This window comes from Varanus komodoensis, unplaced genomic scaffold, assembly GCF_004798865.1.
Source record: "Varanus komodoensis strain SLA01 unplaced genomic scaffold, ASM479886v1 scaffold21, whole genome shotgun sequence".
Lineage (NCBI taxonomy): Eukaryota > Metazoa > Chordata > Lepidosauria > Squamata > Varanidae > Varanus > Varanus komodoensis.
The window spans coordinates 16,092,379-16,114,165 of record NW_025335589.1 but is presented as its reverse complement, the minus strand read 5'-3'; positions in this window follow the sequence as shown (position 1 = coordinate 16,114,165).

The window sequence follows — 21,787 nt, the reverse complement described above, 5'->3', positions numbered from 1 at the left end:
GGGTTCTTGTTAGTGGGCCCATGCCTGAGTACATGCCTTTCACAGATGCTCCCCCATGCCTACCTTTGATGCCAGCCCTATTAGCAAGACATCCGGTATATGAACTGAATGTTAATGCTAGATGGAGGAAGGACTTCACAACACGACCATCATATCTTGTGGCAGCAACATGTTCTTTCTAATGGGCAGTTTTGTCCTAAATCTGACCCAATTATCACTACCCAGTTATGGTTTGCTGCAGGACATTCCTTTGGTAAATTCTGTGCTGCACCATTTTGAGTAGAGAGGTGAGACAAATAATTTTGTGGAGCAGCTAAATGGACAGATGCAGAGTTTCTCCAATCATGAAGTCCTTAAAGGATAATAAAGACCTGCTTTGTTAATTCTGATAAAGTATGGCTAGCTTTGAAAACATGGAGTAAGGGCTGATGAAGGTGGCCATTATTTTAGTCCATTGTTTCTGATACTTGGACTCATAGACTGTTTTTGTCATACTAGCTTCATTAGCATAAGAATAAGAACAATAATTCAGTGAAGGATTTATTTCCTAAAACTGTTCATTAAGCGTGCAAAAAATAGTCATGTTTTAACTTTAGGCTTTTACTGAACAACCCTGTTCTCTTTTTATGTTCAAACACACATAATTGAAAGCCATACTTGCTTAAAGAACACAAATCAAAGAACTATTTTAATGATGCTGCTACTAAAACTGAAATACAAATAATATCTAAAGCAGTGTCAAACCCTTTCCACAGGGCTAAAATTGTACAAGTATCTCTTCCCTGTCCAGACACCGTTAAAATTTTTCTTTTTTTGTGTCCTGGTCCAACATTCTTCTTATTCAACACGGGCAAGTCACAAAACTAAGTCTGGAACTGGCACAGGTGCTGTTTTTAGTAGTTTTCATTTCCTTCAATTTGTTCTTATCCTTCTGCCACCTTGTCAATGTGCACAAGTGCTCATTGATTAAAACAGCATGTTCCAGCAGACGAGTGCATCGAGATTCCTTTTTGCATGGTGCTGTATCACTTCGTATAAGTGCTCATTCAGGTGCACTTATTCAGTGGCTTGTGGAGACAGAAAGAGAGAAAGATGGGAATGATTGGAAGGAAATTAAAGTTACTGCCGGCTCTGTGTTGTTGCTTTTTAAACACCTGCCTATTCCTTATAAACAGAAATTCACTGGAAAGTTCTCTGAAATATGTGAGAGCTGTGCAGAAACACAGTAGTGTCCATTGTTACTTAAGGACTGGACTGAGGACAATATTCAGGTACAAGCAAAGGTCAGGATGAGCAATAAATTTGAAACCGTGGTGTGTTTCATCATAATATTGAAGTCTAAATGTCACATTGTGTAGGAAAAGGTCAATTTTAGCAAGTCATATTCAAGTATTTTCCCAAGCATCAAGGTAAATCAACTTTGATGCCATGTAGGAGTAAATATTGCAGAGCCTATGGAAGATTAAATACCAAATGATCAGCCTGGTGTTCATCAAATGGTAACAAAATGCACTATTTGGTTAAAGTGCAAAAAAAGGCTATAGACCTTGAGCACAGACTTTTATGTAGTTCTGTGCATTTCTACTCATAAGTAGTTTCCACTATTTTCAATAGAGCTTCCTGTCTAGTGTGTTCAGGATCACAGCCTAAATCTAGTAAGCATTACAAGTTTAAACAGTTGAACTGGTGCAATTAATCCATTAAATCATTGCAGACTAAATCTTCTTCCCCCTCTTTAATGGTGGGGGCTGACAACCAGTGAAAGGTGCAGAGCAGTGGCTTCTATGAACAGAGGTCAGGCAATGGATAAATTCTATGGAGGCCAGAATAGCCATCTGTCCCTTTCAACATGAAGCCTCAGCATCATGTTGGTCATTCATTTGTGGGAGACGTTTCTGATGATGACCTTTTATTATATTCTATATCCCTTTAAAAGTTGCTTGTTTCAGCATCAAAATTTGTGCATTAATTTTAGCATGGTTGACATGAAGAGGCACAGATATTTCTTTAGTATTACTATATCCAGAGTTCTTCTGAACTAAAGGGGGTCATCTAGACCAAACCTGTGCACTTGGAGGAATACTGGAAGCCCTGCTGTATATCCCTCCTTGTTTTTGGTGAAGCAGATAGGTTCATGAAAGGAATCTTCTTCTCGCTAGAACAAGAGTGAGGAACCTGAGACATTCTGTAGGGGACGGGATAGAAAGGCTTTAGATAAATAAATAAATAAACAAACAAATAAATAATCCCTTTCCCCCTCTATCAAGAGTCATTGGCCAGGGGGAGGGGGATGGCACACACAAAAAATGTATAGTTTTAATAAATAAATGATAATTAATTTATCAATAAGATTAATTAATATGTACCATCCATTGTATTATAAGTTCAAGACTAGTAGATAAATAAATAAAGCATTTGTGATGCTGAAGCAGCTCTGGCTACTCAGATTTGCATTCACAAGGTAGAATACCAGTGCAAGTATCCCTTCACAGGGAGGCAGATTATTAAACAGATTAGCTCCTTCTATCAAGCAATAGGCATTAAAAGATTTCCAAAAAAGATTAAAAGATTTTAAATCTTCCAGCAGGGAGATTTAAAAAAGTTGGACAGGTGGGGGATTCGCTGGCATAAATCAAGGCCTTTTAATAGTCTCCCAACCAGCACCTGTGGGAGCAGGGATTTGGGGGGAAATGATGCATCTCAATTAGAACTACAAACGCTTACAGAAAAGTAAAGACAAAAATCATCCACCAACAGCACTCATGGTCAGATTAGTTGAGTAACTTGTGCCCACAAGCATCATGAACCTCCCTAAGACTGGAGTCAACTTCATTTGCAGGGGAAGGAAGGAGGGGAATTTAGTTTGGAAGAAACCTCTGTGAGAGGCAAGAACTTACTCTGCAAAATAGAGGGAATGATAACTTGATAGATACTACTTGTTAATGACTCCTGTATTACTCTGCATTGCAAAGCCAGCCCCATCTGGCCACCTAACCAGTAAAGGACTGTAGTTAGAAGCCTTTCACTGTGACCTGCTGGAAAAGGAAAAGGGAATGCCAATGACAGACTCCTTCTTCCACAATCAGCTTATGTGGACCCCTGTCACAACAATTCTAAGAGAACAAAATGCCTCTCCTGAGGCTTCCTTAGCCTATATAAGAACTTTAAGTTAAAATATGCTGGGACTTGAGGCAGTTTGCTATTGGCCTGACCTGCCACTGGAATGCAGCACCTGATAGCTTATGCAAAGTTGAATTTGGCTCTCAAGCTGAAAGAGATTCTCTGTTCCTGGTTTAGTTAGGCTGCCCTGGAAATAGTTGGGATAGAATGCTATAATCTGGAAGTTGGCACTGGGTGTTCATTTACAGCTCCAGAATAATCTTTTTTCTTAATGCAGAATTAGATTTGAGCAAACATTCTGTGTACCAAACTTCTAATATGGGGTTTCATTGTCAAAGTCTGTTGAGCTGCTTTGTAGAACTGGGGGTGGGAAGCACTTGGAAAAGTGGGGAATGCAAACTGATCCAGTTTTCTTGGATGCTCCATGAAAAGTGAGAATGATGTGAGACACTGTTCATTTGGTCCATGGGCCCTTTGCTAGTATTGGAGATATCTGACCTTGCTACCATCTGGAGCTGGCATGCTTTGAAGTGTACTTGAGGTTTAACAAGAAGATGTTAAATCTGAAAGGGTCCAGCAGAGGGCAACAAAAATACTCCAGGGGTTTGGAAACACTGCCCTAGGAGGAGAGACTGAGAGAACTGGGCATGTTCAGCCTTGAGAAGACTGAGGGGGGACATGATATCCCTCTAGAAGTACCTCAAAGCCTGTCACAAAGAGGAAGGCCAAGATCTCTTCTTGCTGATGCCAGAGTGTAGGATACGGAATAATCAATTCAAGTTGCAAAAACCCAGATTCAGGCTGGACATCAGGAAAAGCTTCCTCACTGTCAGAACAGTACAACAGAGAAGCCAGCTGCCTAGAGAGGTGGTGGGCTCTCCCACACTAAAGACATTCCAAAAGAAACTGGACAGCCATCTGAGTGGAATGGTGTAACATGGTGTCCTGCAACAGCATGGGGTTGAACCTGATGGCCTTCATGGCCTCTTCCAACTCTACTATTCTATGATTCTAAGTATGCATAGAAATGAAAAGTGCTTCAGAAATTCTCTGAATTAAGCTGGAACAGATAATATTATCTGACGTTACAAGTTCCATTGCTTTTCAGAGCCTACTGTAACACCTGTCCCATTTTCCCCACCTTGCCAAAGATCTGCACCAATCACTTCAAGAAGGTCTCCCTCCTCCTTCCATCTTTCCATGTGCTTCAGCTGTCCTGTTTCACCTCCCTCCATCCCTGTCTGGGTTCCCTGTGTTCATGACATTATGTCTAGGGTTATAGGCAGCTCCCAGACTTCAGGTTGGCTGCCCCTTCTCTGAGGACCAGAGGCACCTCCTAGCTCACAGGTTGACAGTGATGTTTTTCCTGAATGTATTACATTCATTATTCAGAACTTTATCCATAATAAAATTAAATAGTTTTCTGCTGAAGAATTGGGATGTATCTATTTATACAGCATGTGTGCAAGAGAGCAGAGTTTGATTTACAAAGTGTTATGATACAGCTCACACTAGCAGCAACTATACTTGCAAAAAATTCCCAGTGGTCCTCTTTAAGAGACGAAAATGTAGCCATTGATGTGTGTGCATGTGTGTTTTAATGTCCTATTTTTATGTTCCTTTATCTTTACTGCATTTTAAAAGATTAGAAAGGCAGGCTGTTGCACAGAGAGAAAGCATTTGGGGAGATGTTTGTATTGTGGGTTCAAGAATCTTTGACTGCACTTTGCCATAAAAACAATTGATTTTGACAAATATGAAGTGGTACAGAGCAATTCTGGGTTGTATTACAGTAGCAGTGGAAATGTGTCTATCAGTAGGCAGAGTAAGATGACCTTGGGAGAACTGTGTTCAAATCCTCAATTTGACTTGGTCACTTTGGGCCAATCACTGCCTCCCTGCCTAACCATTGTGACAGAATTGTTGTAAATGTAAGATGGAGAGGAAAGGAGCCATCTATGCTATTTTAAGCACCTTGGAAAGAAAGTAGGATATAAATGTTTTGAGGGTGCAGTACATCACAGGGCACTCCTGTCTGTGCCATGTATCTCCTGAGAATTAAACCTTACTGGTTTCAATAGGATTTACTCCTACCTGTGTGCAGACTGAGTGTGCAATAGCACTTACCTGAGACTCAGCCTCATTGAATTCCTTGGAACATCCTTGAGAACAGAATTGCACCCTAATGCTATATAATCAGGTAGCAGGTATTAGCTGCCATGCAACTATATTTAAATATTTAGTGCTTCACTTATCAGCGTAATTACCTTTGCACCCAGTATGTAGACATAGGAAATGATGCTAGTGGAACTGGATTGCATGAATTTATTCCATTCTTTTAGCCATGTGACAATGCAATGATCAATATGGAATTAAGTTTAATGTTAAGAATACATCACAATTAATTTTGTTTTTAATCTTAGCTGATTAACAGCAAAATCCTGTAGATGTTTACTTGGATGTCCCATTATGTCTAATGGGATTTACTTCCCAGTAAGTAGGATTGCCTCTACAAGAAATGATACTTTCATCTGGTCATCATGGATATGATTTTGAAGTTGTGCATCACTGAGGCTTTTGTCTTTTTTGATTGCTATAAAGTATTTATCTTATTATTTTTTTATCAGTGGATATGTAGCAGCAAGTGGGGCAATGTTTCTGACTTACAAATTTCCTACAACTGAGAGTCTATTTTACTGCATACAGTATGGCTGTATTGTTATTCCTAACAAATCATTAATGCTTTTATGATCTATTCAGGAACCAATAATTGTTTACCAAGGGTCACTGTATATATCTGAAACAGAGGGACATGTATCCATTACTGAGACAAGATACTGATTTAAACCAGAACAGCTTCCTTGAATTCAGATGAAATGAAGAGATAAACTTTCCTGATGGTACCATCAGTGCACTGAACCCCAAAAACTCTGGCAGATATCTCTGATGACAGTGACAGAAGCATAAAAATGACAGAAGGGAAAGATATCAGTAAACATCTATATATTTTATTGATTTATTTAATATAAGACATACACTCAGGGCAGCTTAAAAGTTTGAAATGTATTTAACCAATTGAACACATTAATCCAAACATAAGAATTACAGAATAAAAAAAAGTATCAAACCCTCAAGTGCATATACAGGCCAAAGGCTTTGAATAAAGTAGTCTTTATCTGCTGTTGGAAGGACAACAAAGAACAAACCTAACCTCCACTTGGTAGAAATTCTGGGATCAACCACTGGAAAGGGCCTTTCTTGCATCACCCTAAACCAGCCTCTGATGGTGTCAGTCTTGAAAGAAGGGTGTCTCCAGAAGATCTCAAGAACCAGGTGGGTTTACATGAGAGAATATGGTCTTTTACATAGCCTGGTCCCAAGCTATATAAGGCCTTACATTCATGATCCATACTTTGAATTTTGTCTAGGACCACTCCAGTGGCCAATTTTCAAGTCTATGTCTTCAATGGGAGGATAACGCCATTCAGCACAGGTTGATCCTTATTTCCTGATTTCTGAATGAGTGTGAGCACCAGTGTCTTGTTTGGATTCAGTTTGTTTGCACTCATCCAGTCCATTACCAACACCAGACACTGATGAAGAACCAGAACTTGGATTTAGATGGAAAGGAGACATAGGGTTCAGTGTCATTATCATACTGGCTGCAGTGAACCCCAAAACTCTAGACTTATATTTTGAGGATTATTAACTAATCAACAGTTACAAGGAGGGATCAAATACTCATTGATGGTGCTGGTGAAAGGAAGTCACAGTTCACTCCCATACAGAACTGATTTTCATATTACTCTTGTAGATTGTGATTCCTGTCCCTGGATGAGTTCTAGGGCACTCAGAAAAAATTGACCTTGCCTCCCCAAGCCTCCCCAATACCAGTGTGGACACTTCTTCAGCCCTTCCCTCTTTGGTCTTGATTCTCTGACCTCTGACCTGACAGGGCATACAGGAGCCATTCAGAGGGAGCATCAGATATGCAAGATCCAAATCTTTCCCATTTTTCCAATATACCTCTAAACTGGTAGTGAAACTATGCCCCATCTTGAGCTAGTATAGCTAAGCTTCCTTCTACTGAAACCAAACGGAAGGAGAGAAAGAAGAAAACCCAGCAAGTGAAGCAAAGTGGAAAAAGCAGTTAAAAGCTGTCATTCCTCCTTTGCACTCTGATGGTGTGGAAATATGATTTCCCCACCTTGAATGTTTCCTTCCTCACACTGTGGGATTGCTCTGCTCCTGACATAAAAGCATCCTGAATTACCTTTGATGGGAAACCACCACATGGTTCCCATCGGGACCACCTATCTCCATATATGTCAACCTGATCATTAAGGTCATCATCTGAGGCCCTTCTCCATATTCCTACCCCCAATGAAGAAAAGGGGGAGATGGCAAGAAGAAGGGCCTTCACTTAATAGCACCCCAGCTATGGAACTCACTTCCATCAGAGATCCGACTGGCGTCATCTTTTTATTCTTTTAGACATCAGTTAAAAACTTTTTTATTTTGCAACAGTTTTGACAGATGAGCTAACTGGTTTAATGGTTTTAACTGGCATTACATTATTACTTGCTGCTGATATATTATGATATCAGAACCAAATATTTTTATTTAATTCTATTGTGCATAATTCTTATTTAATTTGCTTTTGCATCATTTTAAATGGTCTAATATATTGAAAATTAAATTTTATGTTACTCTCTTATACCATATTAAATTACCTTATACTATTTTAGCTTAATTTAGGCACCAAATTTTACTTATTGCTTTTATTCTTCATTGTTTGTTATTTTATTGTGGTATGTATTGAATCCACTGTTTTAATTGCTGAATCATATGTTGTGAGCCAACCAGAGAGCCTATGGCTTAAGGGGGCAGCTTACAATCAATCAAATGCATGAATAAATAACATATCTTTGCTTCCAACTTTGGTCAGGAAGCAGCTTTCAGGCAACGAATCTCGAAGGATCAGAAGGTAAGCAGCCTTTCTCCCATGTGTTTCTCCCAGAGCCTCTGAGACTACTTTCCATTTGAAACAGATCACTGACCTGGAATGTCCTCTGTTGTGGTGGTAATTAGATCAGAAGATCCTTTCATGGCACTCGAGGGCCTTCCAAGTTATCCTGCAGCTGTAGGAATCCATAATGGCAAAATTATACTTCGATAAACATCTCAGGTGTTGTTTATCAAGATTCAGTTGTTGGTTTTCTTCATAAGGTGTTGGAATAATTTTGAGGCAAAATTCTATAATACAATTAATGTGAACATCCCTCCAGGGCCCCATCATTCTCTTCACGCTTAAATGCACATTGCCCATAGTTAATCATGCAAATATGCTGATGCTTGGGTTATTTATGATCACCATATGAGAGTATGCATGACAAGGAGACAGAATGAGACCCAGAAGGTTCCATAATTGGAGTTTAAAGGTTTGCAATATAAACAAAAAGTAGCAAAATTTAACTAACTCTGAACATGATTATATCCAAACCAAGAGACAGTTGAAATGCGTATTGAAGAAGGGTGTGAGTCTATACGATGCTAATGGTTGAGAGAATTCCATCATAATTCATGAGTTAATAAATGTTGAAGTTTCAGCTTATTGTACAACTATAGTACACAAAACTATGCACCAAGAGCAGCAGGAGACCCCTATTGTTCTATCCTCCATTAGAAACAAACATGTTTCTTTGTGTGTTACCAATCTACATCAAGTCCCCAAGCATGCCATTATTTTATTTATTTATTTATAAAATTTGTATGCCGTCCAATTACTTGTGTCTCTGGACAGCTTACAGCATAAATAAATTGACAACCCACTCTGGCTGTAAGTTAATAAAAAGACAACAGTAAAATTCAATATTAAAACATATTAAAATATTGATTAAATAGAAAGGTCTTAACCTGGCACTGAAAAATATATAATGACAGTGCCAGGCGAACCTCTCTGGGGAGCGCATTCCATAGTCAGGGCGCCACTGCAGAGATGGCCCTCCTCCGGGTACTCTGTCTCCTAATATCTTTCACAAAGGGTTCCCGGAGGAAGGCTTCTGTTGCCTATCTCACCGCTATTGCATATATGAATGAGTCCTTTCCAAGGAGTAAGAAGAACAATGGAAAGCTTATTAATGTAGACTGTGTGTATTTGGAAACTGCCCATAATAAACTGCGTGTCATGAAATGACACAGCTCCACACAATCTTTCTTTAATATAGGAAGCTGTCTTATTCTGGACCAGACAATGCTGTAGCTCAGCACTGCATACATGCAGTGAAAGCAAGTCTTCAAAGTTTCAGACAGCAGCTTTTCCCAACCTATCTGGAGGTATCAGAGATTGAACACAAATCCCTTTGCATGCAAAGCATGTGATCTTAATATGAATCAACTGCCTTTTAAGGGAAACCATCCTTTAGACAAGAACATGAAATTGGCAAGCCTGGACAAATGGCAGCAATTTGTGAATCACCAACAGTGAAAACATGCATTGCTATAAAAAAGGACACATATTTGCATATGTAGGTGAAAATGGAGAAATGATTCCTATACTTTACATAGAAAAACCACACATCATTGTTGGAAGGCTGTGACCACTGCCTTGCTCACCCTGTTGTCCAGGAGCAAGTTCTTTAGCTTTAAAGTGAACCTGGAGATTATAACTTAAAAATACAGGGAAGTCCTCATGGTCATGGCCATCCTACCAGGAGAGCTTATAACCAGTAATTCCAAACACAACCAACCCGTATGTACTGAGACTTACCAGTGCTTGCCAACTTCCCTCTCCATGCTATTCCATGCTCCCTGATGGGTTACTTTATATAGCTGGTAGGCTGTCCATAACTTACTGGGTGACAGGACTTCTCTAATTATTTTTTAAAATTAACAATATTTAATAATAATGGCCCAATCCCTGAAATACCTAAATTGGTATACCTCATCTCCCATGATGTCTAACATGTGGATTGAGCAGAAAATAGTCTCGAGTCTTGCCTTTTAGCAGTCTGCTTGGATATTTTACTGAATCCCTCATTGTATCCAAATGATGGGAAACTGGCTAATGCAACAAAATGCTGCTACAGTCCATAAATATGTGCTTAATGTTTGAGTCCTATGTCTCTAGAACTGTGGAACACCACATCAATAAAGGTATAATATATTTCGGTGCCAATTTTGCTATAGGTTGAAGAAGAGCTCTCATTTTATAGACCCTCAAGAGCCTGGGTCTTCAATTCAATGTGATTTCTCTTTGTCCTCCTTTTCTTGTTAATGTGTTTATAGTTAGAAAAATTCTGTGTGACATATTATGGAATTCTTATAACCATTGGTTTACCTAGAGAAGCATGCATTTAACTTTCAGATCCATATATGAATATTGGTGATTTACTTGGCTACGACTGCTTCTTGGCAGACATTAGAAATAATAAGCATCACACAAAATGTGTTGTCTCACATCTTAAGTGAACATATATTTCATCAAATGCAGAATCAATGTGTAAGTCTAAAAATTAGATTTTTAGAATGCTACCTATTTGAAATGGAGTGTGAAAGTTACCTAGACTGTTAAAGCTGTTATTTATAGTATCAATGTAAAAATACATTCCTGTGAATTATAATTTAACAAGACAAAGATTATAGGTGGATGAAATAGAGTTGTTTTTTTAAGTAGCTAAGTCACAGGGGCATATACATTTTGGCTGGGGTTATTAACATTAAATCAGTTTATAGGAATGGACTTTCGTGCTTAGCTGTACATGTTGAGTCACCTAAGTTGGAAAGGCACAAGTCTGCTGTCAGATGGCTGACCAGCTATGGAAGTGGAGCAGTGGGAAGGGCTCTGTGGCCTGAAAGGTCCCTTCCATTACTCAGTGCTAAAGCATAATGATTCAAGACCTCAAATTTCCAGGAGGAAAAAAAAACCAGTTAAGCAAGTTGGCCTCAGAAGACCTTTTCCTACCTGGGAAACTGGAAGGCTGTTACCAAGTAGACAGTATTAGGCTAGGAGGTCAAATAGTTTGTGAAGGTTTCTTGTCCACGCTTCTGTGTTCTTCCTGTTGCCAGGGGCCCAGTGGTGAGAAGGTACTGAAAACAGAGGATAAACACTTGGAATCTTGTCCTAAACCTAATTTCCAACCTAAATTTGCAAATGCTGATTATGTTCTTCAGATTAAAGAACAGAGGAATGGCTGGGTTTGTTGTGGCTACATGAGCGCTGCGTGTTTAGCCACAGATAACTTGGACTTGTTTGGTCCTTTGGTAGGCCAGCTTCATGGAAAGCAGGCAAGAAGTTTGTAGAATCCAGTTCCCCTATCATTGCTCTTGTTCCTTAGGAGGACTGTTCCCTCTTTCCTTCAAAGATGAGACATTGCTTAAAGATGGGTGGAATGGACCATGGTAGACTTGACGCTAGAATTGGAGCCAAAATAAAGAGATGTGCACCTCTGTATCGATGGTCTAGCCCAGTGGTGGCGAACCTATGGCACACATGCCACAGCGGGCATGCAGAGTCCTCTCTGTCGGCACGCAAGCCAGGTCGCCCCAGCATTGCCCCAGCAGCCGAGCATTGGATAACAGTGTGCATAGGGGCCATGCGCATGCTCGGAAAGGAGTGGCGGTGCCAGGCAATGATGTCACAAGCTGCAACTCATTAGTCGTGATTCGTCTGAGCTTTCTAAATCAGGCCCTGGACCAATCTGGGGGGAGATCATTGGAAGTTCTTCTCTGAGGGTGCTGGCTATGGCCAGCTTGGTGAAACCCAAGCACTGGAGCAAGAGGCAGTTCCAATTGCTCAGTACTTCTGTTAGGCCATCCATGGCCCATCACTGAAAAAATGTCATACCACAGGCATTGATCTTCATTCTTCCAGAATGCCTCAGGTTCTCACCAGAGCACTGCAATGGAATGTAAGAGCAAGGGAGGTTCCAAGAGGCCTGAGAAGAAAGGAAATGAAAATGGTGGTGGTTGCAGCCATCCAGTCTCACAATTTTTGCCTCTGTGTTGGACGTCCTCACACTGCCACCATAAAAAGAAAATAAAGGGCTCTAAAATCAGTCACAGTGAGCCCCCCTTAAACTACAGGACCCTGGCATTTATCTAATTGTGCTTTGTGCTGATGCAAGTCCTATTCTAAATGAAATTCATTGCCAGAATATATATCTCATGTGTGCAAGCAGCTGCTACCTTTTTCTTCCAAAAAAAAGCCCTAATGTTTTATCATGAGTTATAATAAAATTACAAGATTATAGGGAAGATGCAAGTTGTTATGGCAACTATAACTTTAAAAAGATAAATGGAATTAAGCAATTTTGTTGTTATTTAATGCTTCCTTCCACACAAAAAATATTCTGAAAGGATTTTGAATAATAGGGATGTGGAAATAAAAGAAAAGCATAAAATAAAAACAACATATCCCATTGTGAATGTTTTGTTATTGTATATGTTCATATTAAAATAAGATTTATCAGTTTTAAAGAATGGAGGAAATGAGATAAAAAGATAACGTGAATAAATACATCATGAAGTTGGAACAGCAAAGCGAACTTTCCTGCTCAGAATACAGAACTGCCTGTTGATAATCTTAGAATGAAGACCACTGAAAAATGCAGATGGCTCTTTGGCTATCCAGTTCAGCCCTTCCCCAGCTTAAAGTAAACCACTTGCAAGGATAGCCTTATTTGTACTTCAGTATTCTAGTCCAAAGACTCCTTTAGGTCTCTGTTTATGTAACATCTGCACCAGCACAAAACTGGTTCTGCAGCTATCCAATGGCCACTGTGAGGAGCCCCATGGCGTGGCTCAGTGGTACCTCAGCTGGGCTCTTATGTGTATAATGAATATATGAATCGGTACCGTGCCCTTATGATCAGGATCACAAGCAAGTGCTGAAGGCACCTTCAGGGTTAGCAACCTCTGATTAGTCCTGGTGGAGTCTAGCAAACTCACAGCCATCTATCACACAAATAACAAGCAATTTAATGGGGGAGATAATAGAGAAGTTTACAGTCATTTCCAGCTCGACAATAGGCCTACATAGCTTTAGAGATACATTACACTTTCCTTCCATAAAGCCTATCCCACAGAGGCAGTTTGTACAGCAATAATCTCTGAGTTACCTTTATTTCCAAACTAACTAGGATTTTATACTGCAGCTCTCAGTTCCCCACACTCACAGACCTGATTGCAGGCAATAGTCCAGACTCCAGCCATCACCATCCAGCACAAGATTTATACAAGAGCCTCTTTGTTTATTGGAGCACAGCCTTGATATTTATGCAAAATGCACTGATCATGGTTGGGGCACATGGAAATAAACACAGGGTAATGAAAAATATGTCCCACAACTGCAGGAAAGCCTATACATCAGAAAGGTGATGTGTGTAGGGCAACGGCCCTTTAAGGTAGCTCATTTTTGTGTGTGGTTTTTTTTAGCTCAATTGGATGTTTGAAAGTACAAAGGAGGGAAGATAGTTTAAAACAGGGCAGGGTTTCTTCCTGCCCACCACACAAACTCATGGAGGAGAAGAGGTGTTGCTGCTTGTTTCTGTCCTCCCAACACTTTTGGAGTCAATGAAACCAGAACTGCCATTTTCCACCTACCCAAAGCAATCAAAACACCTATTCAGACTTTCCCATGAGCTACCTCCATTGAAGTCAATGTGATTTACTTGTCAGAAATACCATGGGGATTAAGCTGCTTTATTTCTGAGTAGACATGTATTTCACTAGTTGATTCTTGAGCAAGAGGAAAAGGGAGACAATTGGGAAGACTTGGAAAGATGCCTCAAATTTTGTTTGTTTTTGCATAAGAAGGGGAGGGGTTGGGGTATGGCTTTTGCAAGTTAGGAATGGACAGGGAGGGAGCCAGGAAAGCATCTGAAGGATCTCTGAGTTGCTGCTGTTTGCTAGCCCCAAAGTCCTGACAGGAGACTTCTTTCCCTTGCTTCTCTTCAGCCCGCCGAAAACACTTCTCCTGACTCCAGAAGAGTAATGCAAGTTTAGCACACACACGCACACACACACCCTCCCCTAAAAACCATAACATAGGAGAAAAGCAATGATATAACAGGTCTAAAGGAAAGGGTGTAATGACAGAAACAGTGCGAGGAGGACAGACTGAGGGAAGCATTGTGCAGCACACCAGTGTTGTTCTGTGCTTTCAAGTCATCTCTGACTTATGGCAACCCTATGAATCAATTTCTTCAGCAATTCCCTGCCCTTCATCGCCCTGTTCAGATTATGAAAACTCAGGGCAGTGGCTTCTCTATGGAATCAAACCATCTCATATCTAGTCTTCCTTTTCTTCTGTCTTCAACTTTCCCTAGCATTACTGTCTTCTTCTGTGAGTCTTGCCTTCTCATGATATGTCCCAAGCACAGCTTCTGTATGTTCAGGCATTACAATGCCAAAAAATGGCTAGTGTAGATTGTCCATGCTCTCCAGATATGTTAAACTCAGGTTCCATCATGCCCAGTCAGCATAGCCGTAGACCTATTTTACATGTACCAGGCAGATGCAATCCACAATATCAACATCTGCAGGGAAGTCTATCTTTGTTATTTACAGACTACCTATTTTGTTCTTTCCTGATGAAGAAACTAATGTGGTTTGGCCAGAATAGGAAACAATTCTGAGTAACACTTACATTTAACATTTTCAAAATGTGCCTTATTATTGTATTGCTGTCCTGAAACCCTGGTGAAAGACAGAATAGAAAAGCTTTTGATAAATAAATGAATAAAATTGAGAATGGTGCATCAGTTGCTTCTTTCTCATTCTTACCAGTTCTGGTGGGGGTGGGGGGGGTGGGGCTTTCTGAGTGTTATCTGAAAGTACCACCTCATCTGACAAAGCCAGTTTGAAAGTCTGCATGTTTTTCTCCCCTACTTCACCTTAAGACTCTGGCTACGATGCGGACAACAACTCAGCCTTTATTAACTCCTCCATTTCCACCATCAGACCGCTTTTTGTAGCATCTTGCCTTAATTAAGCGATTTCAAGATCATGTAAGCACTCACATTTTGGTGACCTTTGAGTTGGTCTAATAAAGCTAGTACATTGATAGGAATTTTTGAGTTATTTTCAGTTTGAACAACTATTTACCTGTATATAAATCTGTGATAATTGTGAGTCACTTAATATAATAAACCCTAAGTAGTTACACACAAAAAATAAAAATTACACTTAAAAGTACATAAGTAATGCAACAGAACAACAAAATCAATTAACAACCAAAGTTTAAAAAGAACAAAAGTCCATAAAATGCAGCCAGTTCATGACGGTAAGTTATAAGTGACAGAAAGCTTATGTGAACATGTACGTATGTTTTCAGGAAGCATGTCAAACACACCATTTTTTTCTGCCTCTCACACAGTATGGAGAAGTGTGTTCCAGAGGGTAAGTGACTTGGGTATTGTCCCTCACTCCCCAACAAACATGCACAAGTTTTAAGGGTAGGCAGTTGTTACTCTTGGTGATCGTTGCTTTAAAAAAAATCCCCTGTTCAGGCACCAACTTTATTTGCTTATTGTGAGTTGGCAGGCTGCTGCTTTTAGTCCTTAGATTATTTTTCTGCATAAATAAAGGAAAAGAATGATTACTGAGGGTTTTGTGTGCACTTCTGAAAGCACATGAGAGAGGTGAAGGGTGTGTTTCTCTTTGTGCATTGTATTGTTGTGCTTGGCTCTTTTGAATATATGATAATAAGGCAAGATGTTCCTCACACTTGAGCAAGGCTTATATTAATTTGTTTTGTCAGTCACATCTTCCACAGATTTAATTTTCTTTGGCCCAGATTGAACATTATGACTCAATTATGAATAAAGACATATTCAGAATACATATAGGGACAATAAAAATGGCCACCTAGAAAAATAATTACATAATCATCAGGTACATTCTTCTGCAAAGTATGGCAAGTTATTCCTGATGGTCTGATAACATTCTAGATATTATTATTCAGACTATTTGAAAACTGTATTGTCCATTTGCTGGCCTATTTTTATGTATGAATACTGGGACTCAAACATGTAAATATATTCAGAGTTGTTTTGCTTTTCTGCTGTTTATATATGCTGGCTGTTTGGAAGTTATTCAAGAACTTTCATTAACTTCGACATTTTCAGTCTATATTGAAAGCTTGAATAAATTGCTTCAGCAGTGAATGCCAGGAGAAGCTAGGCTCTGACTGAAGACTCAAACAAATGAATTACTCTAAAATTGTGGAAGTCAATGTGCTGGACTCCTTAATTAATTGCCATATGCAATAGAATTAGCATGCATCATTTATCTGAATATGTATTGTCAGGTATTGTTCTGTTTTCTCTATGTGAGTTTTAAAGTAAATTTTTCTTATCATACAGTTTAAAAAGAAATAAGGAAAGAAAGAAGCTAATAGTGGCCACTACTAGCAGTGATTATAGATGAAAAGCTATACACATTTATTCCCATTGAATGCCTGCTAACTTACCTTTGAGTAGACATTTCTAGAGTTGCACTGTTAATTGGCTGCTTCTTACCATCTAGCAGGTAGAGGTTTTCCCTCTTGATTAATTTTTTGGCTTCAACATACAGCATCAGTCATGTTCATGTTCAATTACCATTACTCAAATGAAGTCTTACTGCATGAAATTACAACAAAGACATAAACATAAAAATTCCATGGAATAAATCTGATTCCATTTTAAACCACTGACATTCATAAAAGAAGGTTTTCTGTATTCATAGAAAGGAAAACATTTTATGTCATTATTCATTCTTAGTTCACTAAAACAAAATAGGAATACAGAAATGCAAAATCATGTTCACCCATAAAAGAGTTATGCCAAGTCACAACCTAATTTTCATTCTTACCAGGAAATGACTGAATGGAGATGAGCACGAGAAAAATACAACACATACTCTAAATAAGACTAACACTGGATTTTACCCCACATATGCATTAAATATCACTTGGTAAGCCAGTCCTCTCAACCTATCATAAGGATTTTACCACCATTTTTCTTCTCTGGATTTCTGAACAAATTTGGATCAATAACAATTCATCATCAATCTTGTAACTGCCAGGTTACTACCATGTGAAGCAATTAATAAAAGTTTACTAATTAGTTATTTATTTACTTATTGTGGTTTTGTGATTCTGCTGTTAACCTGTCTTGATGGACTTTCAGTAAGAAGAATGGCTATACATTTAGAACCAAATAATTAATAATTATCACACACAGTGGCATTTAATAAATGGCTGCATGTGTTCATTATTAATCCATCATCCATTATACATCCATGTTGAACTGAATGCTGTAATACACTTTACTAGAAGTATTTATCTTGCTACTGTATGACAGTTCTTCTCACTTTTCTTTTTGATATAATGACATTCAGAGAGGAAGGACATAGTATGTTCTTACCTAAACATAAGTGAAAGGCTGCACCAGCAACTGAAAATTTTCCAAATTTCTTTCTATAGGACTATATAATGATTGATTTCTATATGAACCCCTTGCAGATATGGACCTTCCAGAGGCATTTGCTTGGCAACTGTGGGAGAAGAAGGCTGGATGAGATAAGTCTTTGTCCTTACCGAGCATAGCTGTGCTTATGTACTTATATACTGTTTAATTTAGCTACTTAACTGAAAATATTTTCCTCAGCTTGAAAGAAGAAATAAAAAATAAGCACCAGCTTCAAATGGGAAAACGATTTCTTTTTAAAATATCCCATTATTTTACTGAAATACATACAATTGCATATTTTGATTGATTCTGCATTTAATTTATCCTGCTTGTCCTAATTATACCCTTCCAATTACTGTTTATCAATTTCTTTTTTTCTTGGGTTGGAAATAGGAATGCATACTGAAATCTTGCCTCAATAGTTGATAATAATGCTTCTTTCTCCTGCTGAGAAACATACTTTTAAATGTCCTGTTCTTTCAGATTATCTATATGCTTGTAAACAGCTCCTATGTGTTGCAAATTGATCTATACACACCCCTCTTCTTGGCGTGGGTAGTGTGGAATAGGCATAAAGGGACAGGTTAATTATGAGGGAGATGTGCTAATTATGCAATTAACACATCAGCAGTAGGCAGAGGAGAAAAGCACAATAACTGGAGAACTCAGAGAAAGCCACAACAGGGTATTTCCAAAATATTAAAGCATAGGCAATATAGGTCATATTGACACATATGTACTTTGATTCTTTATAAGCTGCTTTCTTGGATCTCAAAATGGTAGATAAACACCCAGCCATAGTTAAATGAAGCATTCATGCAGAAAAGTAGAATAAACTAGTTACCAAAACAAAGTGCAAATTTCTCTGTGGTTTAAGAAAGGCTTCCAAAACCTAACAATGATGTTGTTTTTTGTATTACTTCAGGCAGACTTTAAAGACTACAGCCATACATGTCTTGGTTGGAGCTGCTTGCTTCAAGGGACAAGATGAAAAGGATTGCCAGTTACCTGATCTCAGGGAACAGAAGTGTGTGTAAAACAGGCAACATGCTTCAAGTATGTCAGTCCTACATCGTGAGAACGAAGGCCAAAATCATCTATGCTATTGTATTCCTGATCACTATCCCTGGGTGTGAAATCTGGACAGTGAAGAAAGCTGACAGGAAGAAAGTTGATGCATTCAAAACATGGTGCCGGAGGAGAACTTTGCAAATGCCTGGGACTGACAGAAAGATGAACAAGGGGGTCCTAGATCAAATCAAGTCAGAGCTTGCCCTAGAAGCAAAAAATGTCAAAGCTAAGACTGTCATATTTTGGGCACATCATGGGAAGGCAAAATTCCCTGGAGAAAACAAGCTTGCTAGGAAAGTGAAGGAGGAAGAAGAAAAGGAAGACCAAATACAAAATGGATTGTTTACATAAAGAAAACCACAGCCTTGAATTTGCAAGATCTGAGCAGGGCTGCCATGGACACAACATTTTGAAAGGTTCATAGGATTGCCATGAGTTGGAGAAGACTTGATGGCACATAACAGCAACAAAAGATGGTGAAATAGAACCACAGCACATCTTGGAATAAACATGTTTCACATTCATACAGTGTTATTTTTTTACCTATCAGACGAAACTTCTATGGATGCCTATTGCAACAAAGAACTGCATAGCAAGTTTGGCTAACCATGAACCCTACTGAAAGCACATTCAGGCCATCTAGTGACAAAGATCAGGAGTTGGAAAAATGACACCAGTCTGCAAAAGTTGAATACCTCTTCCCTCTAGACAGCATTATGCTTTCCCAAAAAGCTAGCCAATAAAGGCTGCATAACTTTTGTAGCTCATAGCAAACACGGTAGTCCTGCTTAATGCTGTGCTGAAGCCTTCTCCTTATTTTGGGGATTTAATTTTCTTTTTATTCCATTCCTGTTCAAATAAAAGAGGCTTTTGTTTTTGCCTCTTTATTACAGGAAGTGGAAAATTTCAAATAAAGTTCTCCTTGGGTAGAGGGTAGGGCTGCTACATACTTTCATAAGGAGGCTGAAGGATCTTTCTGTATAGCCGCTTGTTTACCTTTTCCTCTGAACATACCTTATGCACTAAGAAGAACTTGAGACTATTTACAGAGTGACTTCTCCAACTCAGCAGCACATTTCAGACTCATGAGTCTATAGGACATCACCATCTCATATGCATTCTGCAAGCGAGAACAAATGAGATTTTAAAGCTTTGGAGAAACTCTGTTCTTGCTTGCAGCAGGTCTGAGCTCTTTGCAGGAAGGCTTGCATCCCAGCAGAAGTTCCTGCATGCCTTTCTGCAAAAGTTCTCTCTGCAAATAGCTCTGCCTTGCTGCAAGCAAGAACAGATCTCATCTAAAGTTCCCTTTGTTCTTGCTTTGCAGAGAGGCTATTGCAGCCTAGGAGTACTTCATTAATGCCTATTAATAATCTCACTGGAGTTCAGGAAATGCTGACTGGCTGGATGCCTTTCTATAGAAATTTCCAAATGCTACAAGTTCAGGGAAATTTTTATTCTATTTTTTAAATATTCCAGATAGAAGTTTCCTTATCTTGTTCTTAAAATGATAAGTAGAAATCCTGTTGTCTTCCCAAAGGAGAAAGTTATTTGAAATTGTCACCTCTCCAGGCTGTTAAAACAGTTTTCTTTTCTTCCTCTCACTCTAATAAATTGTCAAGAATACAAAGATTGTAATGCTCAGTCCAGCTGTTGTTGTTAAGATGATGAAGATCAGAGTCACCATTTGGAAGAGGGAGTTGATGCTCATGACTCTGCGGTGTCTGCCTCCCACAACACAATCTTTATCCATGCTTCACTTTGGAAGTCCTTTCTTGCAAAGTCAATTTGAGAATGCTTTGTGTGAGCAGTCACTAGGTGTGAGGCTGACAGACCTTGATGATTTGGCCCTGCGTCCAGTTTGGAACTTCAAGAAAGTTTTCACCTTATGCTTATTGGATTCTTAGTCCTACTGACAGAGAGTGAGAGCCATTGTCTAATTTTTGTATACGTCAACCTGATACAGTGATATCTCCTTCATGCAGCCAGAGAAAGAGCTTCAATGGGGTCCAGAGAAGGATAAAATCATGCTTCAACCAGATTTCACAAAAGAAATTTCTGATCAAAAAAGAAAATTTAGGAAAGCATGAGGCATGGCCAAATGTCTTAATCTGAAATTTTGTCTGAGTTTTCCCACGAGTGGCTGCAGAATCTTTCCTTATAGGGATACAGGCTACCTCTCCTGCCCAGAACCTGCCTTCAGATCTTAAAGCTTCTGCTACAGCTCTTCTTTGATTTCATTTTCCACTTTTCAGAAGCTGATTAGAAACTGCTGCACAGGGTTTAAATGCCTTGAGCAGATAAATTATTTCCATTTTCATTTCTCCTTAGGTATTTTTTTTACTTATTTATTTATGGTGTTGTCTTTTCTGTCTTTTCCTTCCTCTTCAGCCTCTTGCCCCCTTTCACCCCCACTTTCTTTTTCTGTTTAGGTTGACAGTTTTAAGGCTAATTAATGGTATTTCTGGACTTAATAACCAGTGTAAAAATGATGAATGAGTAGGGGCAGCTTGTGCTGGGGTATGATGTTGTCTTGCTGGGAGCTGAAAATCTTGTTTTTGTTTTGTTTTGCTTTTTTAAAATTTTGCTTCCCCCCACCTCGCATTTGGATATGTTTCATTTACCAACTTTTTCTTTTATACTGAAGGGTTTTCATTTTCTTTTTCATTATAAGGGTGTAGGACACAGTGAAGACATTATGAAATGATAATATATACCTTGAATTATTTTGAAATAGTTTATGTTTATTTTATTCATTTATTGTGGTAGAAGGGAGAAGATTTGAGGATTTGTATGTGTACAGGGGGAAATACCATATTCCTTATAATTCCATGATTAAAGTAACTTCTTGAATGTCAAAGAGCTGTGGAATCCAATTGAACATAAGAAAATACTTTCTAAATTAAAGCAATACAGAGCTGTTACACTTTTTTTGCTGGAAACACAGTGGATGACATCAGAGACATATTAGCTGACAAGAGACTATGTGATAGAGGTTTATGCAACAAATATTTTGACCCAATTTAAGGCTGTAGCAATCCTAATCCATTTAAAAAAGTTTTCAGATCAACAAGCCATTATTGATCCTAATATTCCAGTTTGAGTCTGACAGGAAAACACATTGAGAAAGTAATAGCTATGATTAA